The 18,825-nt window shown below is 45.4% G+C and overlaps 1 pseudogene across 1 annotated transcript; it reads left to right on the top strand.

Annotated features, from left to right (window-relative positions):
* The first annotated feature begins 2,864 nt into the window (after window positions 1-2,864).
* Window positions 2,865-17,947, top strand: LOC308335369 (E3 ubiquitin-protein ligase rfwd3.S-like; annotated as a pseudogene). The gene is made up of 7 exons: window positions 2,865-3,286; window positions 3,360-3,525; window positions 6,065-6,221; window positions 9,801-9,977; window positions 13,119-13,333; window positions 14,768-14,991; window positions 17,804-17,947. The product of its transcript is annotated as an E3 ubiquitin-protein ligase rfwd3.S-like (transcript).
* Window positions 17,948-18,825: the final 878 nt, after the last annotated feature.

Raw genomic sequence — 18,825 nt, 5'->3', positions numbered from 1 at the left:
CAACCGTAAACTTTGAACATTCAGTGGACTTTCTGCGGTCTCGCGTTTTTCTCGGTGTGTTCTAAAGCTTTTTGAGCTGCAGTGAAAACAGGCCTCAGCAGTGACATCTGCTGGCAAATCACCATTGTCATATATGGGATATTCTTTAGACTCTTAACCCATTTTGGACGGGAACACCTGTTGGTGCTTTAAGCATTATGTTATACTTTAGCTATTGCAAAATAGCAGATCTACAAGCGCATAGTGCGGCACCGAGTGGCGCGCTACGAGCTTGTAGATCTGCTATTTTGGAAAAATCATGGAAATGTGGCGCAAATCTTTGAATATATCGTATTCTTTCAGGGTGAACGTTTTTAACGAAACTCTTTGCTGGAACATCATATTTTCAGATGGTGGTCAGCGGGCCAATTTAATATATCTTTGGGGGTCTATGAACGACACAGAAAACTGTCAGGATTTAGAAGACATTTGTAGAATCGTCCTCAGGTCTAAATGGGTTAAACAAGGACTGAGTTGAGCCAGAAAACTCCAGACCACAGAAAATCTTCTGAATGTTAAAAAGTTCACGTTTTCTTTTTTGGGTTCAATTAAGCTCGGAAAACATGAATAAAATAAGAGAAATTACAAAAAAAAGCTTGTAGGTCTGCTATTTTTTTATAAAATCGAAGAACCACTGACATAGAAACATGGCTTTTTCAGAAAACTGTCAAGATGTAGAAGACATTTTTAGAATCTGATCTCAGGTCAAAATGGCTTAATGTCTCAATCCTTCTCAAGGACCCCGTGGTGCTGACCTGCAGCCACAGCTTCTGCAGAGGCTGTCTGCAGGAGTGGTGGACGGAGAGACCCGTGCAGGAGTGTCCCGTGTGCAAGAAGAAGACCAAAAAGTCCTCCGCTAAACACCCGCCGCCCACCAACCTGGTGCTGAAGAACCTGTGCGAGAAGTACCTGGAGGAGAAACGCCAGAGTGCGGCGGCTGCAGCGGCCGCGGCGGCCTCGGAGGAGCTCGACCTCTGCGCCGCGCACAGGGAGAAGCTCCGCCTCTTCTGCCGAGACGACGAGCGTCTGGCGTGTCTCGTGTGCCGGGACTCCGACAGGCACGCCGGGCACAAGTTCTCGCCCGTGGACGAGGCATCGGGCCGCCTCAGGGAGACGGCGCGGGAGTCGCTGAAGCCGCTGAGGGAGAAGCTGGAGGTCTGCCGGAGGGCGAAGGCGATATGCGACCGGACGGGAGATCACATCCCGCTCCAGGCGCAGAGCGCGGAGACGCGGATCAAGGCGCAGTTCGAGGAGTTCCGGCGGTTCCTGAAGGACGAAGAGTGGGCCAGGATCTCCGACCTGCGGCGGGAGGAGGCGGCCAAGAGCCGGACGGTGGCGGAGAGGGGGGCGGAGCTGGACGGGGAGGCGGCGTCCCTCTCGGACGCCATCGGCGCCGCGGAGGACCAGCTGAGGGCCGAGGACCACGTCTCCTTCCTGCAGAACTACAGGACCATGATGGAGCGGGTCCAGCTCACCCTGCAGGTATCTAATAATATGGGCCCGTCACTATTTACTACACTAGCCCTTACCCGTTGTGAGACGGGCGCAGTACCCCCCCCCCCCCCCCCCACTGCGCCCTGGGTGCGTTTTCGCTTTTTTAATTCACTAATAAATTAATTATTAATCATTAACGTGTCAAATGACAGACAGACAGACAGACACACAGACACACAGAAACACACACAGAAACACAGACAGACATTGACTGAATTATAGTATGATTATCTTTTAATACTTTTAACTATTATAACCGTCAATAGTTTCCATGTTGGAAAAATATCCATACGTTTTCAAAAATAGCAGATCTACAACCTTACAACACGACACTTTGTGTTGTAAGCTTGTAGATCTGCTATTTTTCTTTCCAAAACATTTACCAAATGGCAGAAATATTTGATCTACAAGCTTACAACACGTGGCATGTTGTAAGCTTGTAGATCTGCTATTCTTACACCACATGGCGTGTTGTAAGCTTGTAGATCTGCTATTCTTACAACAAGTGGCGTAAAAATATATTAATTGTTAAAAAAATATTAAAGCCGGTGTCTGTGATTTCAATTTTTAGATTTAAGTTATTCGTCATATCTGCCTTGTGAAAACCAAGTTGTTAAAAAGCAACTTTATGCTTCCTAAGGATAATGTGAGTGTCAAAGCAAACATTTAAATAGTTTGTATTAGCACGTGCAATCCATACATTGTGGCGCTCCGCGCCTGTAACACTCTCCTACGCGCATGCACGCATGCACATGCACGCACGTCACGCAGACAAATGGACACTCCTACGTCACGTGCCCGGGCGCTACGAGAATGAATGAATGGAACGGGAGCGCGCTTGAGGAAGTGACGTGCATGTGCATGTGCGTGCGTGCGTGCATGCGTGTAGGAGAGTGTTACAGGCGCGGAGCGCCACAACATTCCATAGGGCTGGACCAGACAGACATATGACATCATCAACTTGCGACAGGAGCAGTTCCTATTGAGTGAAATATTCTCTATTTATGAAAGAAATACAATATTTCAAGTGTTTTTAATTTTAGTTATAGAGGGCAAGTATAATGTTTTAACCCATTTTGACCTGAGATCAGATTCTAAAAATGTCTTCTACATCCTGACAGTTTTCTGAAAAAGCTATGTTTCTATGTCAGTCGATTCTTCAAAAATAGCAGACCTACAAGCTCGTAGCGCGCCACTCAGTGGCGCGCTATGAGCTTGTAGATCTGCAATTTTTCAATAGCTAAAGCATAGCATAATGCTAACACCAAAAGGGGTTTCCCGCCCCAAAATGGGTTAAATGCAAGAAGCACAATTCAATTGTTTAATCGGCAATGATCTGTGTGACCAATGAAATCGTCTCATCGACTTTCCGACAGCCCTACGCGGAACCCCAGGTGGTCTCGGGGTCGCTGATCGACGAGGCCCGACACCTGGGCAACCTGGCGTTCAGCGTGTGGGACAAGATGAAGGAGATGGTGTCCTTCAGCCCCGTCACCCTGGACCCCAACACGGACGACCCGGAGTTCGTCCTGTCCGACGACGTCACCGGCGTGAGGCTGGACGTCCTGAATACGGGGCAGCGGCTACCCGACAACCCGGAGCGCTTCGACAGGTCGGACGTGGTCAGGACACTGGAGGAGGAGCAGAGTCTCAGGAGGAGGGCGGAGCTAGAGTCTGCTCAGTGCAATCTGCAGCTGCAGGTGATGACCGATGGACATCAACATTGTCTGTTAATCTTTTAATTTCGGGTTGTGTGACAATTCTTTTTTTGAATTCCTCGCATGCACCTCATAACTTGGTGTTTGTTTGTACTTGTATTGTAAAAGTCTTCCTCCCAGTTCCCCCAGAGAGCCGGGGAAGCCTCCAGGAGCACCCAGGGGGCCCAGTACAAATTAAACAAGGCTGTGTTGAAGTGCAAGACGGGAGGCTTCAGGGTGCTCGCCTACTGCGAGCCGCTCACCTGTCTGCTGGCCTCCCAGAAGTCTCCATCTGGTAAATATATATATATATATATATAGGCTTTATAGCTGCCTATATTATTGGATGACAACAAAGTATGTGTTATGTGTAAAGACCTTCCTCTTTAGTAAGGCATTTGCCTAGTCAGACGTTTAAGCTGCCCCGTATGCTTCTTTTAACCTTTTAGCCGCTTAGGTGTCCACAGAATGTTTTAACCGTTTTCATTCTTATTTTTCTTTTAAATATTTCTGCCTGTAGAGGAGTGAATGATGGCAGTTATCAGGGGCAGCAGAGAGGGGAGGGAGGCTATAACCAGGGAGGATGGCAGGGGGTCAAGTTGGCAGGTGGAAGGCTTGGATTTCCGGATGAGTTTAGCTATATCAGTGGCAGAGGGGAGTTCAAAGCAGGAGAGAGGTAGAGAGGGGGGGGGGGGAACAAAAGGAGGTGGACAACTGGACATGTGAGGGGTCAGTTGCTGATGAATAGTGGCTATTTTTGTATTACAAAATGACATCAGGGAGTTGCAGTGGTCAGTGGAGTAGAAGTGTGGGGGGAGGGAATTCGGGGGGCGGAGTGAGTTATTTACCACTGAAAACAGGGCCCTGGTGTTACCAGCACCAGCAGTGATTTTGTCCGTGAAATATTGAGATTTGGCTGAGGAGAGGGCATCTTTGTAGAGAAGGATGTGGGAGTGGTACATCTGTTTGTGGACAGTGAGACCAGTTTTGCTGGAAAGCCGCTCCAGCTGGCGACCTTCTGCTTTCAGCTGACGTAGGTGGGGGGACAACCAGGGGGAAGAGTCTGGAGACCATCATTGTAGGAGGAAACCAGTTGTTCTGAGGTGCATGGGGGGGTGATGGTGGGAAAACGGTCAATACCAGTGGTGAGGTCGGTTTGATTAATGTTTCTGATATTGCGGAAGGACATAGTGCGTGACAGTTTGGATTTGGACAGTGTCAGATTTAAGTGAAATGAAACATGAAATATCTGTACCCTATACAATCTGTTAATATAATAATCAATTAATCAGGTACAACTGTTGAGCAGGTGTCAGAATGAGCTATATATCTAGCTGAATTACATTTTGGTGGGCTACCAAGATGAGACAAAATTACAATATATTGATTTCTTCATAACCGCAGCAATGTTATATTTACGTTCCATCTCTTCTCCCAAAATAGCCGATCTACAGCTTATGGAAAGTGGTTTCCAAAGTGGGTTATGGGGACTCCCAGGGGTCCTTGAGAGAGTTCCAGGGGGTCCCCAGCTAAATGATAGTTTGGAACCAAATGGATCCATAAGGGTCCACACTCTCAGAGTTAATTAACATTGATTTTACAATATAAATTGGGGGTCCCAGAGACAGAAATGCCATCAAATGGGTCCATCCATGGACTAATGCATGTCACACTGGCGGTCCGTGACACTGCTAGATTCGTAAAAGTTTACGGGGTCCCTGGCATATCTCTTCAAATGCGGTCTGCGGGCTAATTTGGGGGTCCTTGACATGAAAAGGTTTGGGGACCACTGGCCTGTAGTTAGCTTGCAGATCAGCTATTTTCTGAGAACAGGTTGTATATCACATATATCAATATCTACAAGGGACGTTCAATATTTAGGGACGTTCCAATTCCCCCTACCCCTTGACACTCATTATGTAGGGGCAAGGGGAATGAGGGGTATGGTTAAACAAGGAATTGGGAAAGGGCCAAAGACTGCAAAAAAGATTCTGCAGGATTGCCACATACAGTAATTGTTCTGCTCATGTTGCCTACCTCTTTTCAAACAACTTCATATTTTACCAAATTTTAATTTAATTAAATACCAAACCTGCAACTTTATTTTTCAAAGTATCGTTCCAGCCAGTTTAATTTCCTTTGCCCGGTAAAGCCTCTTTCAGTTCAACAGTGATGTGCACCATTTCAATACAAGACAGGCAAATCCTTTACATCTCCCAAAGTTCCATACTGTACTGTGTCAGTTCTCCATCAGATACAGGGGGGCCCAGCTATGGAACAGCTGTACAGTGATCTCATCAAATTCTACTTCATTAAATAATTTCAAACATAAGCATAACCTATTTAATTGGCCAGATCACTTAATTATATGTTTTTGTATTATCTCTTATTTTGATATACTGCAATTGTGTATCTTGGAAATTCTATATTGTTTACAAACGTGTTCTGGATGTTTTATTGTGTCTGACATTGTGAATTAGATAGAGGCCTCGCAAGCGAGTGCATGTGTTTGATCCGACGGAGCATTGGTCCGATCGACAACCTACCTCAAACCCTCACCCTAACCCTAACCTCCCCCGGGGCAGCACACCTAAACCTAACCCCAACCCTCTCCCGACCCCCAGCGCACCTCGGACCAATGGTCCGTCGGATCATAGTATGCCTCCCCTCGTAAGCTCCTTGGGCTTTTTTATACTGTGCTAAATAAATATAAATTAGATTCAAGCCCATACTTTGTGCTGTGATGGAACGGTCTTGACGTCGACATGAAACGTCAAATTACAATGAAAACGATCTATTTAGTCCGGTTTCTTTTAAATCCTCCCTCCCTCCAGGTCCAGGCTGCGGGGTGAAGAAGATCAGCGTAGTGAACACTAGGGCCATCCAGTACGTTCCCATCCACGCCAAGCAGATCCGAGGCCTGGCCTTACAAAGACAGACCGAGAGCCTGATGCTGTCTGCGTCGCTGGACAACACAGTCAAACTGACCAGGTATATACACACGACACACAATTTACAATTTACAATTTACAATTTAGGCATTTAGCAGACGCTCTTAATCCAGAGCGACTTACATTAAGCAAGAACAAAAGCATGGGAATACATCACATAAAGACATTTATCATGAAACATGCGTAGCTAAGAAAGTAACAGTGGAATATCTATAATGAAACTATACATATAAGCTATACATCTATACTACTATGCTACACATATGTACTATGACGTGCTATGACTACTAGAATTGCTATCTAAGGGGGTGGGGTAAGTGCTATGGGCCATGATGGAGTCTGAAAAGGTGGGTTTTCAGACTACGGCGGAAGATTGGGAGTGATGCTGCAGTTCTGACTGCAATGGGAAGTGCATTCCACAGTTTTGGAGCCAGAAGGGAGAAGAGTTTGGGACGTGTGGAGCGTTGTCCCGGCGTTTTTAGTGAGGGTACTTCCAGCTTCCCTGCGTTGGCTGATCTGAGTGAGCGGGAGGGTTTGTAGGGTTCGATCATACTTGCAAGATATGGGGGAGCCATACCTTTGGTTGCTTTGAATGCCAGCATCAGGGTTTTGTATTCTGTGCGGGCAGCGACCGGGAGCCAGTGGAGGGAGCGGAGCAGGGGGGAGACATGTGAGAATTTTGGCTGGTTGAAGACCAAGCGAGCTGCAGCATTTTGGATCAGCTGGAGAGGCTTAAGTGCACATGCTGGTAGGCCAGTAAGGAGGGAGTTACAATAGTCAAGTTTTGACAAGACTGTTGTCTGGATTAGGAGCTGGGCTGATTCTTGGGTGAGGAACGGTCTAATTCGTCGTATGTTATAGAGTGTGAACCTACAGGATCGAGTGACAGCTGTGATGTGAGTTTTGAACGAGAGCTGACTGTCCAGGACAACACCAAGATTCCTGGCTGTTGGGACAGACGTTACCAGGGCGTTGTCTATGGAGATAGTTAGCTCCCGCATAGGGCAGGACTTAGCTGGGAAGAAGAGAAGCTCAGTCTGATGCAGCCTGATGCTGTCTGTGTCGCTGGACAACACAGTCAAACTGACCAGGTATATACACACGACACACAGCCTGATGCTGTCTGTGTCACTGGACAACACAGTCAAACTGACCAGGTATATACACACGACACACAGCCTGATGCTGTCTGTGTCGCTGGACAACACAGTCAAACTGACCAGGTATATACACACGACACACAGCCTGATGCTGTCTGTGTCGCTGGACAACACAGTCAAACTGACCAGGTATATACACACGACACACAGCCTGATGCTGTCTGTGTCGCTGGACAACACAGTCAAACTGACCAGGTATATACACACGACGCACAGCCTGATGCTGTCTGTGTCGCTGGACAACACAGTCAAACTGACCAGGTATATACACACGACACACAGCCTGATGCTGTCTGTGTCACTGGACAACACGATCAAACTGACTGAGGAGTAAGGAACACAACACAACACAACACAACACACAAACACGAGTGCAGATCAGGTGCCGTGCTTTTATTTATTTTTACCTTTTACACTTACATGTTGAGAACCGTTTCCACTCTTTGCTTCCATCTCTTCATCACTGGTCACTACTTGGTTGCACGCCAGTGAAAATGGCAGATATACATAATAATAATAATAATAATAATAATAAAGCGTTATTTATATAGCACCTTTTAAGAACAAGTCACAAAGTGCTTAACAGAAATATATAGAGAAAAACATGGATCAACATGCTCCCAACGCGTAGAAAAATGAGACTTGATCTGCGTCCCAGCGGGCAAAAAAGTATAAATGAGTGTAAAACTCGAGGGGATTTTAAATTCTCTTGATCTAAACATCTTCGGTCTTATCTTTTTGTCTGCAGAATGTATAACACAAGGCATGCGTATACAGGACAACGACGGCCTGTGACTTGTAGAATTAGATGGTGTGTGTGTGTGTGTGTGTGTGTGTGTGTGTGTGTGTGTGAGGACATAATAACTGACCCTCTCACCTCTGTTAGAGTAACAGTGACCTACAGTGGACACACCTAAGGGTGCCCGGCGGACCGTGTTGGATATGTTCCAACATCGGCAACATTAACACTGGACTGGACTCAAACTCCAGGGGAAACTGGCTTGCCTTCCCCATGCTGACCACTCTGTTTCCCATTCATTTCTAAGGAGCACTGCTCTCAATGAGGACATTATCACCTCATCACAGTAAAAGCTTTAGGCTACAGATCCTTCTCACCAAACTCAACCTATCCCTCTGGTTTCCCTCCACCCATGACCCGCATTGCTTGCATCACACAGGGCTCGTTACAGAAACCATGTCACACATTCGGGCTTTTCATAGCATGCCATGACAGAATAGTTGATTTCATAACAAAGGACATAAGCCCATCGCACACCGTCTGCGGCGCGGCGCGTTGCTGCGCGGCGCCGCCTGGAAAATAGAACTGTGTTCTATCGGCGCGACGGGCGGCGCGGCGCGACGCGGCGGACGGAGCCGGTGTGCGATAGCTTCATTGAAAATAATGGAGGCGGCTGTGTCCGCCGCGCGGCGAACGCAGCCGGTGTGTGGTGGGCTATACACTGTATCTAAACATGTTGCACTGTGTGTGCGAATGTACAAACATTCCTGTGTCAAACCTTCGATGTTTCAACTCTGTACTGAAAATACTGACATTTTTGCACATCTCTCTGCTATTACACCAGATGTTGTTGTGGTCAATGAAGAGAACAGATCAGTTTTCATTCTTGAAGTGGCTTGCACCTTTGATTCTAGCTTAGAGGAAGCCTTTATGACCAAAGTCATTAAGTACTAGCCTGGCTAATAAGCCAGACTAATATCACACAACAATTCTTTTTGCCAATGGCTGATTCGGTCTGGCTTATTAGCCAGGCTAATTAAGTACCAGCCGCTCCTCCAGACCATCATAGAGCTAGGCTATAGGTGCAAATTACTTGTGTTTATATTCGGCAGCCTAGTGTGTGTGTGTGTGTGTGTGTGTGTGTGTGTGTGTGTGTGTGAGAGACTATTGTAACGTGATTGTATACATACAGTGCATATTACTGTATACTTTTATATTTATCAACAGCATTTCTTGCTCTGCACTATAGGCTAGACTAGATTGTATAGGATGTATGCATCTGTATTAACCAGCTCAGTGGCCTTGTGGTTTGAGTGTCCACCATGAGACTGTAACTGGGTCGCGGTTCGATCCCCGGCCGGGTCATACCAAAAGCACTCAAGCATCAAGGGTTGGATGAGGATAAATCCCTGCGACTTACTGGCGTCATGTCCAGGGTGTACTTGTACATCATGTCCATGGGGTGTACTTGTACATCAAGCTGCCACAGAAACACGGGATAGGCTCCTCCCCTATATGGGCCTCATGCAAGGCTTACTTACAGTATGCATCTGCATTATACTGTAATTCTTGAAAGTGTATTTATTGTGCTTAAGGTTACTAACATGTACTGCTGTGTTGGCTCTGGCTGCCGCAGCAGACAGGATCAATAAAGGTATCTTTATCTATCTATTGATCAGTTGTGCGTGTGTGTGTGTGTGTGTGTGTGTGTGTGTGTCAGTTTGATGTCCAACATGGTGGTGCATACGTACGACACGGGCATGCCCGTTTTGAGCTGCTGCTGGTCTCTGGACAACAGCAACTACCTTTACGCCGGTCTGCTCAGCGGAGACGTGCTCGTCTATGACATCAGACACTCCAGCACGCACGTGCACCAGCTGCAAGGGCCGCGCTCCAGGTAAGTTAGTTAGTTAGTTAGTTAGTTTAATTTATTTAATATTAACACCAGCACGCACCAGCTGCAACCGCCACCGCCAACCCATTCTGGACAGGAACTGTTATTTTGCATAATGTTACGCTTTAGCTGTTGAAACATAGCAGATCTACAAGCTCATAGCGCGGAGCTTGTACTGTAGATCTGCTATTGTTTTTAAATGTGGCACAAATCTTTGAATATAGATTCTTTCTTTCTTTCTTTTCTTATCGAAACCATTATTTATTCAGCATTTGAGCCACGGACCACCATTTGATTACAGTCATAATGATGACATGTTTAGCTATAATTTAACTCTTGAGAGCGTAAAATATAACCAAAATGTGGTTTTATATTACGGTATCAAGAGTTCCAGATGCAATAAGGGTCCATTTGGTTAACAACCCTCCATAATTTAACTGGGGAACACCTGGAACCCCCTCAACCACTGGTTGAGAACCACTGGTTTAGAGCAATTTAGTTTTCTTTTTGACTGCCACAAAAGACTCCAGCTAGTCCCTTTACTGTCGCCTCGGACGCAAGCGTCTTTTATTTTGAAAACCTTCACTTTCACGTCCTAAAACAATCAGGAAGCAAAATCGCCAATAACTAATCTAACAGACTTTTATCAGAAACGAGGTATCGCCGTTTTAGTATTGAGCCCCTAACATCCGCGTTCTGTGCAATCACCTAAACCTGAGATCGCGGCTATTACAGCCACCTAAGCAGCAGCATGATCTCGGTGCATGTAAATCCACCGAGCCGAGGGGAACGCTGCATTATTCTGAATCAATAAAAACAAATCCTTATCACGTCAATCACGTCAACAGCAGAAATCGACATTGGGATTCATCACGTCTAACTGTGGTCTGTGTCTCTCTGTCTGGAGCTAATATCTCAAACTGAACAGAACTCTTGTATAGAATTGATTGACGTCATGAAATGGCATACGTCACATGAAGTCCAATATCCACATTGGAGCCACTGTGTTTCTATGGCCCCATTTACATGCAGAAATTCATTCGGAATGAATGGATTAATTCCAGTCATCAGAATAAAAATGCTCATGTAAACACCTCAATTGGAATAGATTCCGAATACATTTTAATTCGGGTCTGGAGGGGTGGTATTACCATTTGAATCGGTATAGATCTACCATATAAACACTTTATTCCGAAAGCTACTGGGAGTTTGGAATACATGTATTATTTTACACATGTCTGCCCTTAGTAGACTATAGTGCTTTTTGCCCATGTCCAAGCAGGGATGGCCATTTGGAGACATTTTATGCGCGCAGATTTTATGCGCGCAGATTGCGCTATTTTAGCCATAAAAATAAATCAGTTTTTTTCCCCCATAATAAAATGCGCTATTTACAAACCCATCAGTGATTGCCAATTGCAGTGTAGCTGCAGTGTAGTTGTTGTGAAGCTATGTAATAAAATGAATATTAGTATTTAAAAAAATCATTCCCAAAAAATATATATTTGTCATGAATTAAAAACAAATTAAATGATTTTCAATGAGTAATTCTTTTTGGAAAATCTAAGAAATTCTTCGCACTGTGACAAATGTAATGCAATAGATGCTAATCTTCTTCACAGCCCTCGGATACAATTAAAGATATTGGATATTGGATTTTGAGTATTCATATTGACCCCAATCCTGTACTAATTATTCTGGGTTTGTCAGACTCCATGCCTATGTTGACGAGAGCACAAAAACAACTCTTCTCATATGGTCTGATTACAGCAAAAAAAACAAATTTTGACTCACTGGAAAAAAGGAGGAGGCTCCTGCATTTAAGCATTGGCTAATCAAAATGACTAGTACACTTCATCTGGAGAGAATACGGTAGAAACAGTTTGATAAGGTTTTGTTTACTTGATTAGAAACAATTAATAGACAGGATAGCATTGATATGGCTGACTGCACGCCATTTTCTTTTCAGATGTTTTCCATGAGCTTTCTATCATCTTATTCTATAGTATGCAGTGTCACTGAGTGGGAGGGTTGAGGGTTTTCTTTCTCTTTTTTCTTTTCCTTAATTTTTAGTTTATTTGTGAATTTAGGCATTTAGCAGACGCTCTTGATCCAGAGCGACTTACATTATAAGCAAAAACAAAAAGAATGGCATACATCACATATATAAAAGTAGTTATCATGAATCATGTATAAACTAAGAACGTAACAGTGGAGTATCTATGTCAACTATACATACTATACTATATTATATATTATACAATATACATGCAAAATGCATTTCTAGTGCCGTCTACGTAACGAGCTATAAGTCTGTCTAAAATACTATCTAAGTCTACATAAAGTTCTATATAAGGGGCTAGGCTAGGACAAGTGCTACGGGCCATGGTGGAGTCTGAAGAGGTGGGTTTTCAGACTACGGCGGAGGATTGAGTGAGGCTGCAGTTATGACTGTGATGGGAATTGCATTCCATAGTTTTGGAGCCAGAAGGGAGAAGAGTTTGGGACGTGTGGAGCGTTATCCCGGCGTTTTTAGTGAAGGTACCTCCAGCTTCCCTGCGTTGGCTGATCTGAGTGCGCGGGAGGGTTTGTAGGATACGATCATACTTGTGAGATATGGGGGAGTTATACCTTTGGTTGCTTTGAATGCCAGCAAAAGAGTTTTGTATTCTGTGCGGGCAGCGACCGGGAGCCAATGGAGGGAGCGGAGAAGGGGGGAGACGTGTGAGAATTTTGGCTGGTTGAAGACCAAGCGAGCTACGGCATTTTGGATCATTTGGAGGGGCTTAAGTGCACATGCCGGTAGGCCAGTAAGGAGGGAGTTACAATAGTCAAGTTTTGACAAGACTGTTGTCTGGATTAGGAGCTGGGCTGACTCCTGGGTGAGGAAGGGTCTAATTCGTCGTATGTTATAGAGTGTAAACCTACAGGATCGAGTGACAGCTGTGACAGCTGTGACAGCTGTGTGTTTTGAACGAGAGCTGACTGTCCAGGACAACACTAAGGTTCCTGGCTGTCGGGACAGACTTTACCAGGGCGTTGTACAGTACAGTACAGTACAGTACAGTACAGTACAGTACAGTACAGTACAGTACAGTACAGTACATCATAGTAATGCACAGCTCACGTTGTTTCTCCTCCCAGGTGCCCAAAGACGTCTCTGTGCTACGTGCCCAGGGCCGCCTCCGGCAGCTTCCCCTGCGGGGGGCTCATCGTGGGCACCCTGGAGGGGGCCTACTTCTGGGAGCAGGTGGACGGGACCACCTACAAGCCCCACAGCCTGCCCCTGGAGACCAGCAGCTGCACCGACATCCAGGTGGACACGGAGAGCCGCCACTGTCTGGTCACGTACCGGCCAGGTGAGAGAGACTGTCTAGTGACCACCAAACCGTGTACAAAGGGTGTCCCTGCTTTAGGCTATAAGGGTTCCTTGAGCTGCGCTCAGACCTGAACAGTTAGAGTGGCGCGATTTCATACAAAGTCAATGCAAAGACGAGAAGTTGTGCGAACGGGCACGGTGGGAACGAAGCAAACAACCGCCTGGTATCTTCGCCCCGTCTGGTAAACTCCAACTGAAGCAACCTTCGCGTCCCCACACGAATCCAAGCATGGGACCCCGGAAATGTTTTTGGCTGTTTGGTTTAATCCATCCAGTTCCAACTGACAAAACTAAACCCTTTCCAAAGACATAGGAACTAGTTTTGCTACTCATAAATGATATGTATTGGTCCATTTGGTTACGCTGCCAAAGTTAAATAACGGTGTCCAGGCATGGCGATATAGTAGAGGCAGCCGGCAGTACCAGCAAGGGGGGGGTGCAGGCCCGGGCCAATCTCGCCTCAGGGCCTGTGGAACACTAACCGCCACTGACTGTGTCTACAGTCAATCGGCACGCAACACTAGCAAAGGGCCTTTTTTTCTTATCACCGCTGACTGACGACCAAAGTCAAGCGATTGAAGCGACTCGAAACAAATTTGAACGCACCTCGTGTTTTGTCCTGAGCATGGCTAATTGTCAGCATGTTGACATCTGTGGCAATCTCTTCACTGTTTGTCAAGGCTTCACACCTCATTATACAAAGGATGTTTCAAATAGCAGTTTATTAGGGCGACTGTGGCTCAAGAGGTAGAGCAGGTCGTCCAATGATCCATGGGTCGGCGGTTTGAATCCCGGCTCCTCCTGTCTACATGTCGAAGTGTCCTTGGGCAAGACACTGAACCCCAAATTGCTCCCGATGTGCTGGTTGGTACCTTGCATGGCTTCCGCCGCAATCGGTGTATGAATGTGTGTGTGAATGGGTGAATGTAATGCACAATCTATGTAAAGCGCTTTGGATAAAGGTGCTATATAAATGCACCATTTTACCATTTTACCATTTTATTATAAAGAAGGGAAATCTTGTTGAAATATGTTGTCCCAGGGACAAAGGGAGAAGCAAATAATTTGAGTTAAAAATGTTCGCTGGGATATATATTCAAAGATCTGCACACACGATTTAAGAAAATATATAGCAGATCTACAAGATAAAAGCTTGTACCACGGCACTCTGTGCCGTGCTATGAGGTTGTAGATCTGCTGTTTTTCAACAGCTAAAGTTTAAAATAACGGTTCAAATTGTTAAACACAGGGCCTTTCTGTGTGGAGTGTGCATGTTCTCCCCGTGTCTCCTAGGGTAGGTAGTAGGTACCCTCACAAAAAAACATGCAGTAATCCATTACATGGCGCATTCCTCCTCAATCCTCCTTCATTTTTGTCTCTTTCCAACTCTCTCTTTCTCTCTCCTGCACCCCAGGGCGCTCCAACCCGGTGCTGCGCAGCGTACTGATGGAGCTGAGCAGGACGCCCCAGCGGGACGCGGTGGCCCAGGAGCCCGGCTGCTGCTCCTGGAAGCCGCTCCGGACCTTCAGCGCCGGATCCTCCTGCAGGCTGCTCACCAAGAACGCTGTGTTCGGCAGCCCCTCCGGACAGGGCGCCACGCTGGTGTGTGTCGGAGACGAGGCCAGCAACTCCACCATGGTGAGAAGAACACTCCCCTTAACACGCCCTTTAACACAATCAGTCCCGGGATTCCTTCAAAATAGGAGCTCTGGTGTGCTGGGAAGACATGGCCACTTTTACTCTGACCACCCCCCCACCGGAGAAATATTTTGCTTGCTTACCTTGCTCTCGTTTCCATTATATAAATAATCCAAAGCGTTCATATTTCGAACGAGAGGCGGATGAGTCAGAAATGAATCGCTTAGTATTATCGATCAGATCAAAACCACGGAGAGCGCCCTAGATTAGGAGAGACGAGGCATTCTTTCTGCCGCGGTAAATAGGAAGTGAACGGGACCGTGCATGAACAAAGAGCGAAACATTTGGTGGCCTTAAAAAAAAAAAAAAAATCTGAATATTCTTCTCGTTTGGTATCATTGAAGATGCGCTAAGACGTGTACACACATCATTGCAACCCGTCGATTGGGTTAGACTAAATGTGTTAAAAGCAGGTGCTCCAAAGAAACATTGATCAAAAGCAAAAAGAGGGCGTTGCACACTGTAGCTCCCTGTCTGTGACTTATTGTGGCATCCACCTCATAAAAGTGACATTTTGAGCACATTGCTCTTCCTCTGACGTGAGGCTTAAGTCTGAAGGAGAAACGTCCCTTCTATGAGGTGGAGGCCACAATAAAGTCATAGACGGGGAGCAAACAAGTATTTTGCTTTTGATCAATATATGGAGCAATTTAAAGGACAAGGGGTTGAATTGAAAGCTCGTGAACAGGCAGGACTTCTGATGGGCTCCATCCATGAAGAGGCCTGGTCCATGGTCGCACTCTGCAGTCAATTGGGGGTTAATATTAGAGGTCCACGGAACTGCGAAGTGGAGGACGAAAAGAGACTCCGGGTAGGGATTCCCCGGATGTTGGGTTAGTGGCAGGCCTTACTGGAGCCTATACAGTGTGTATTACACTCCGGCACTCCGGCACTGCTGGGAGACAAACCCACACAAACAATGTACGACTATGGTATTTAGCAGATACAAAACACAGGTGCAGGTTTTGGCAGGAGGTTCCCCTTACTCAGTTCTCACCCTTATGACTTTGTCGGGTGAGCGAGTACTGAAGACAAGTCTAGCTATAGGCTTTGTCGTAGAGAAAGGTTTTTAACCTAGTATTGAATGTGCAGAGCGTGTCAGCCCCACAGACTGAAGCTGGGAGAATTAAGGATCCACAGCTGAGGTGCCTGGGACCTAAACGCCCTGCCTCCTGTTGTAACTTTTGATATTTTTGGGACAGTAAGCATTTTTACATACTGTAAACGCACTGGTATTCTATTTGGGTTTTAGGGATCGATGAGTTATTTGAGATATTGTGGTGCCTGACCATTGAGAGCTTTGTAGGTGAGGAGAAGAATGTTGAACTCTATTCTGTATTTAACCGGTAGCCAGTGTAGAGAGGCAGCCGCAGCATTTTAAACTAGCTCTAGGCTTTTCAGAGACTTACTTGGGCAGCCTGATAATAGCGATAATAGTACGGAGAGGAGGTTATTATCTGCTGCAGTCAGGAGGTCATTTGCGACTCTCAGCAATGCCGTCTCAGTGCTATGGTTTGCTCTGAAACCTGACTGAAAGCCTTCGAATAAATTGTTGTCACATAACTGTTTGGCGACTGCTTTCTTGAGGATTTTGGAGAGAAATGGAAGGTTTGATATGGGTCTATAGTTAGCTAGAATGCCTGAATCAAGAGTAGGCTTTTTGAGGACAGGTTTGATTACAGCTACCTTGGCTTAAAGGATTGTGGCACGTAGCCTGTCACCAGCTACATATTGATCATATTGAGCAGGGATGTACCAAGTTATCATTGAAGTGAAATCAGAGAGCTCGATTGGGGAGAAACTGTCCATATATTTGGGTGTGCGGCCATCTCTCTCATGAAATCGTTACTATTGAGAGTTGTAGGGATACGTGAAGTGTCAAAAAGGAACTTGGGGTTACTTTTGTTGTCCTCTATTAGGGGTGAATAATAGGTGGCTCTGGCATTGTCGAGGGCCTTTTTGTAAATTTTGAGGCTAGACTAGTATACATGATTCTTTCTGTTTGGTTGAGCGCCATTTTCTTTGAAGTTTGCGACGTTCGCTTGAGATTTCTAGTTTCCGAGTTGTACCATGGGGCTAGCCTTTGTTGCTTTATTACCTTCCTTTTCTGGGGAGAGACAGAGTCAAGTGTCATTTAAAATGAGCATTTGACTATCAACAAGAAGGACTATAGGTGTGGGGGTCTTCTATTGTGTTGAAATATACCGAGTTGATGGCTAATATTTAGAGCACCAATTAAGATGATTTTATTAGACTCAAGGACTTGATAAAAAGTCAGAGAACTCAGATATAAATAGTGTGTAGGTGCCGGGAGGGCGGTACACTGTGATGAACATTAGGGGCTGTATTGATTTCCAGCTTGGGTGTGAAAGGTTGAGAATCAAGCTTCCAAATGATTTGTAGGTGGCTTTGGTTCTAGGACTAATTGTTAGCCTTGAATTGAAGATGGCAGCAACTCCACCTCCAATTTTACCATTGTCTCTGGGGATATGGGCATTGGTGTGACTTGGTGGGGTGGCTGTATTTAAACTGACATATTCTTGCTCACCCAGCCACGTTTCAGTCAGACAAAATAAGCGAAATGACATAACAGGCACAATTGGGAACAATTGTTTAGGAAACTGCTGGTGTTGTGGTCTCCTTTCAAACCTGTTTCACAAATCACATAGTATGTCTTGGCCATAGCCTACACATTATTTCAGGCGTGTGAGATATTTTGATGTTTTGCTTCAATCCCTGTACTCTCTTCTAGGTGTGGGATGCAGGGAGTGGTGCTCTCCTTCAGAAGATACCCGCTGGCCAGCCGGTGTTGGACATCAGCCCCTTTGTCGTCAACGGAGACCACTACCTCGCCTCTCTCACAGAGAAGACGGTCAAAATATATAAATGGGAGTGAACACTAGTGGAACGTCATCAATCTGAGCGGCCAAGACGGAGATCTCCGCCCTATCAAATCCCGCTCATCGCCCCGGACGGAGATTAATCAAAAGACGGAACATTAGCAACAGAGCGCACCAGTCTACTGCGTGGGAGCGTCGATTGGTCAACATTCAGAGGGCTAGCTGTATTTTGCGTGTCTTAAGTACCAGGTCTTATTCCCTAACTTGAGTAATCTAAAGACCTGGAGGCGTGGTCAATGCTCTTTGGCCACTCAGAATAGCCAAATGGCATTGACCACGCCTCCAGGTCTTTAGTTTAGTCAAGTTAGGGAATAAGACCTTGTACTTAAAGGGTAAGACCACTTTTTTTGAGGTTTGGGTTGTGTAGTTACTTTGTCATGATGCAACTCCAAATGTGGACAAGAAATAAAAAAATACTGCTCCAGTGATTAGAAATTGACAATTCAAAATATGCTCCTCATTGACTTACATTGTAGCTAAAACAGCTCTCAAAGTCACTCTTTTAGTACGTAAACAAACACAAACAAAGTTGATTCAGACAATATAGAGCATCACCAAAACTTATTTTTTCATAAAAATGTTAGATTCCTGTTGATTTTACTATTTGAAGATCCGGATCCACGGATCCAGTCCGGGCTTTCTTCCCAATAAAATGGACAAATCAACAGGAAGATAATTTTTTTATGAAAAAATAAAACTACATGAGTTTTGGTGATGCTCTATATTGTCTGAATTAACTTTGTTTGTGTTTGTTTACATACTAAAAGAGTGACTTTGAGAGCTGTTTTAGCTACAATGTAAGTCAATGAGGAGCATATTTTGAATTATCAATTTCTAATCACTGGAGCAGTTATTTTTTATTTCTTGTCCACTT

The sequence above is a fragment of the Protomyctophum bolini genome (assembly GCF_963924005.1).
Source record: "Protomyctophum bolini genome assembly, chromosome: 20".
NCBI classification, from domain to species: Eukaryota; Metazoa; Chordata; class Actinopteri; order Myctophiformes; family Myctophidae; genus Protomyctophum; species Protomyctophum bolini.
This window is presented reverse-complemented; position numbering and strand designations above follow the sequence as displayed.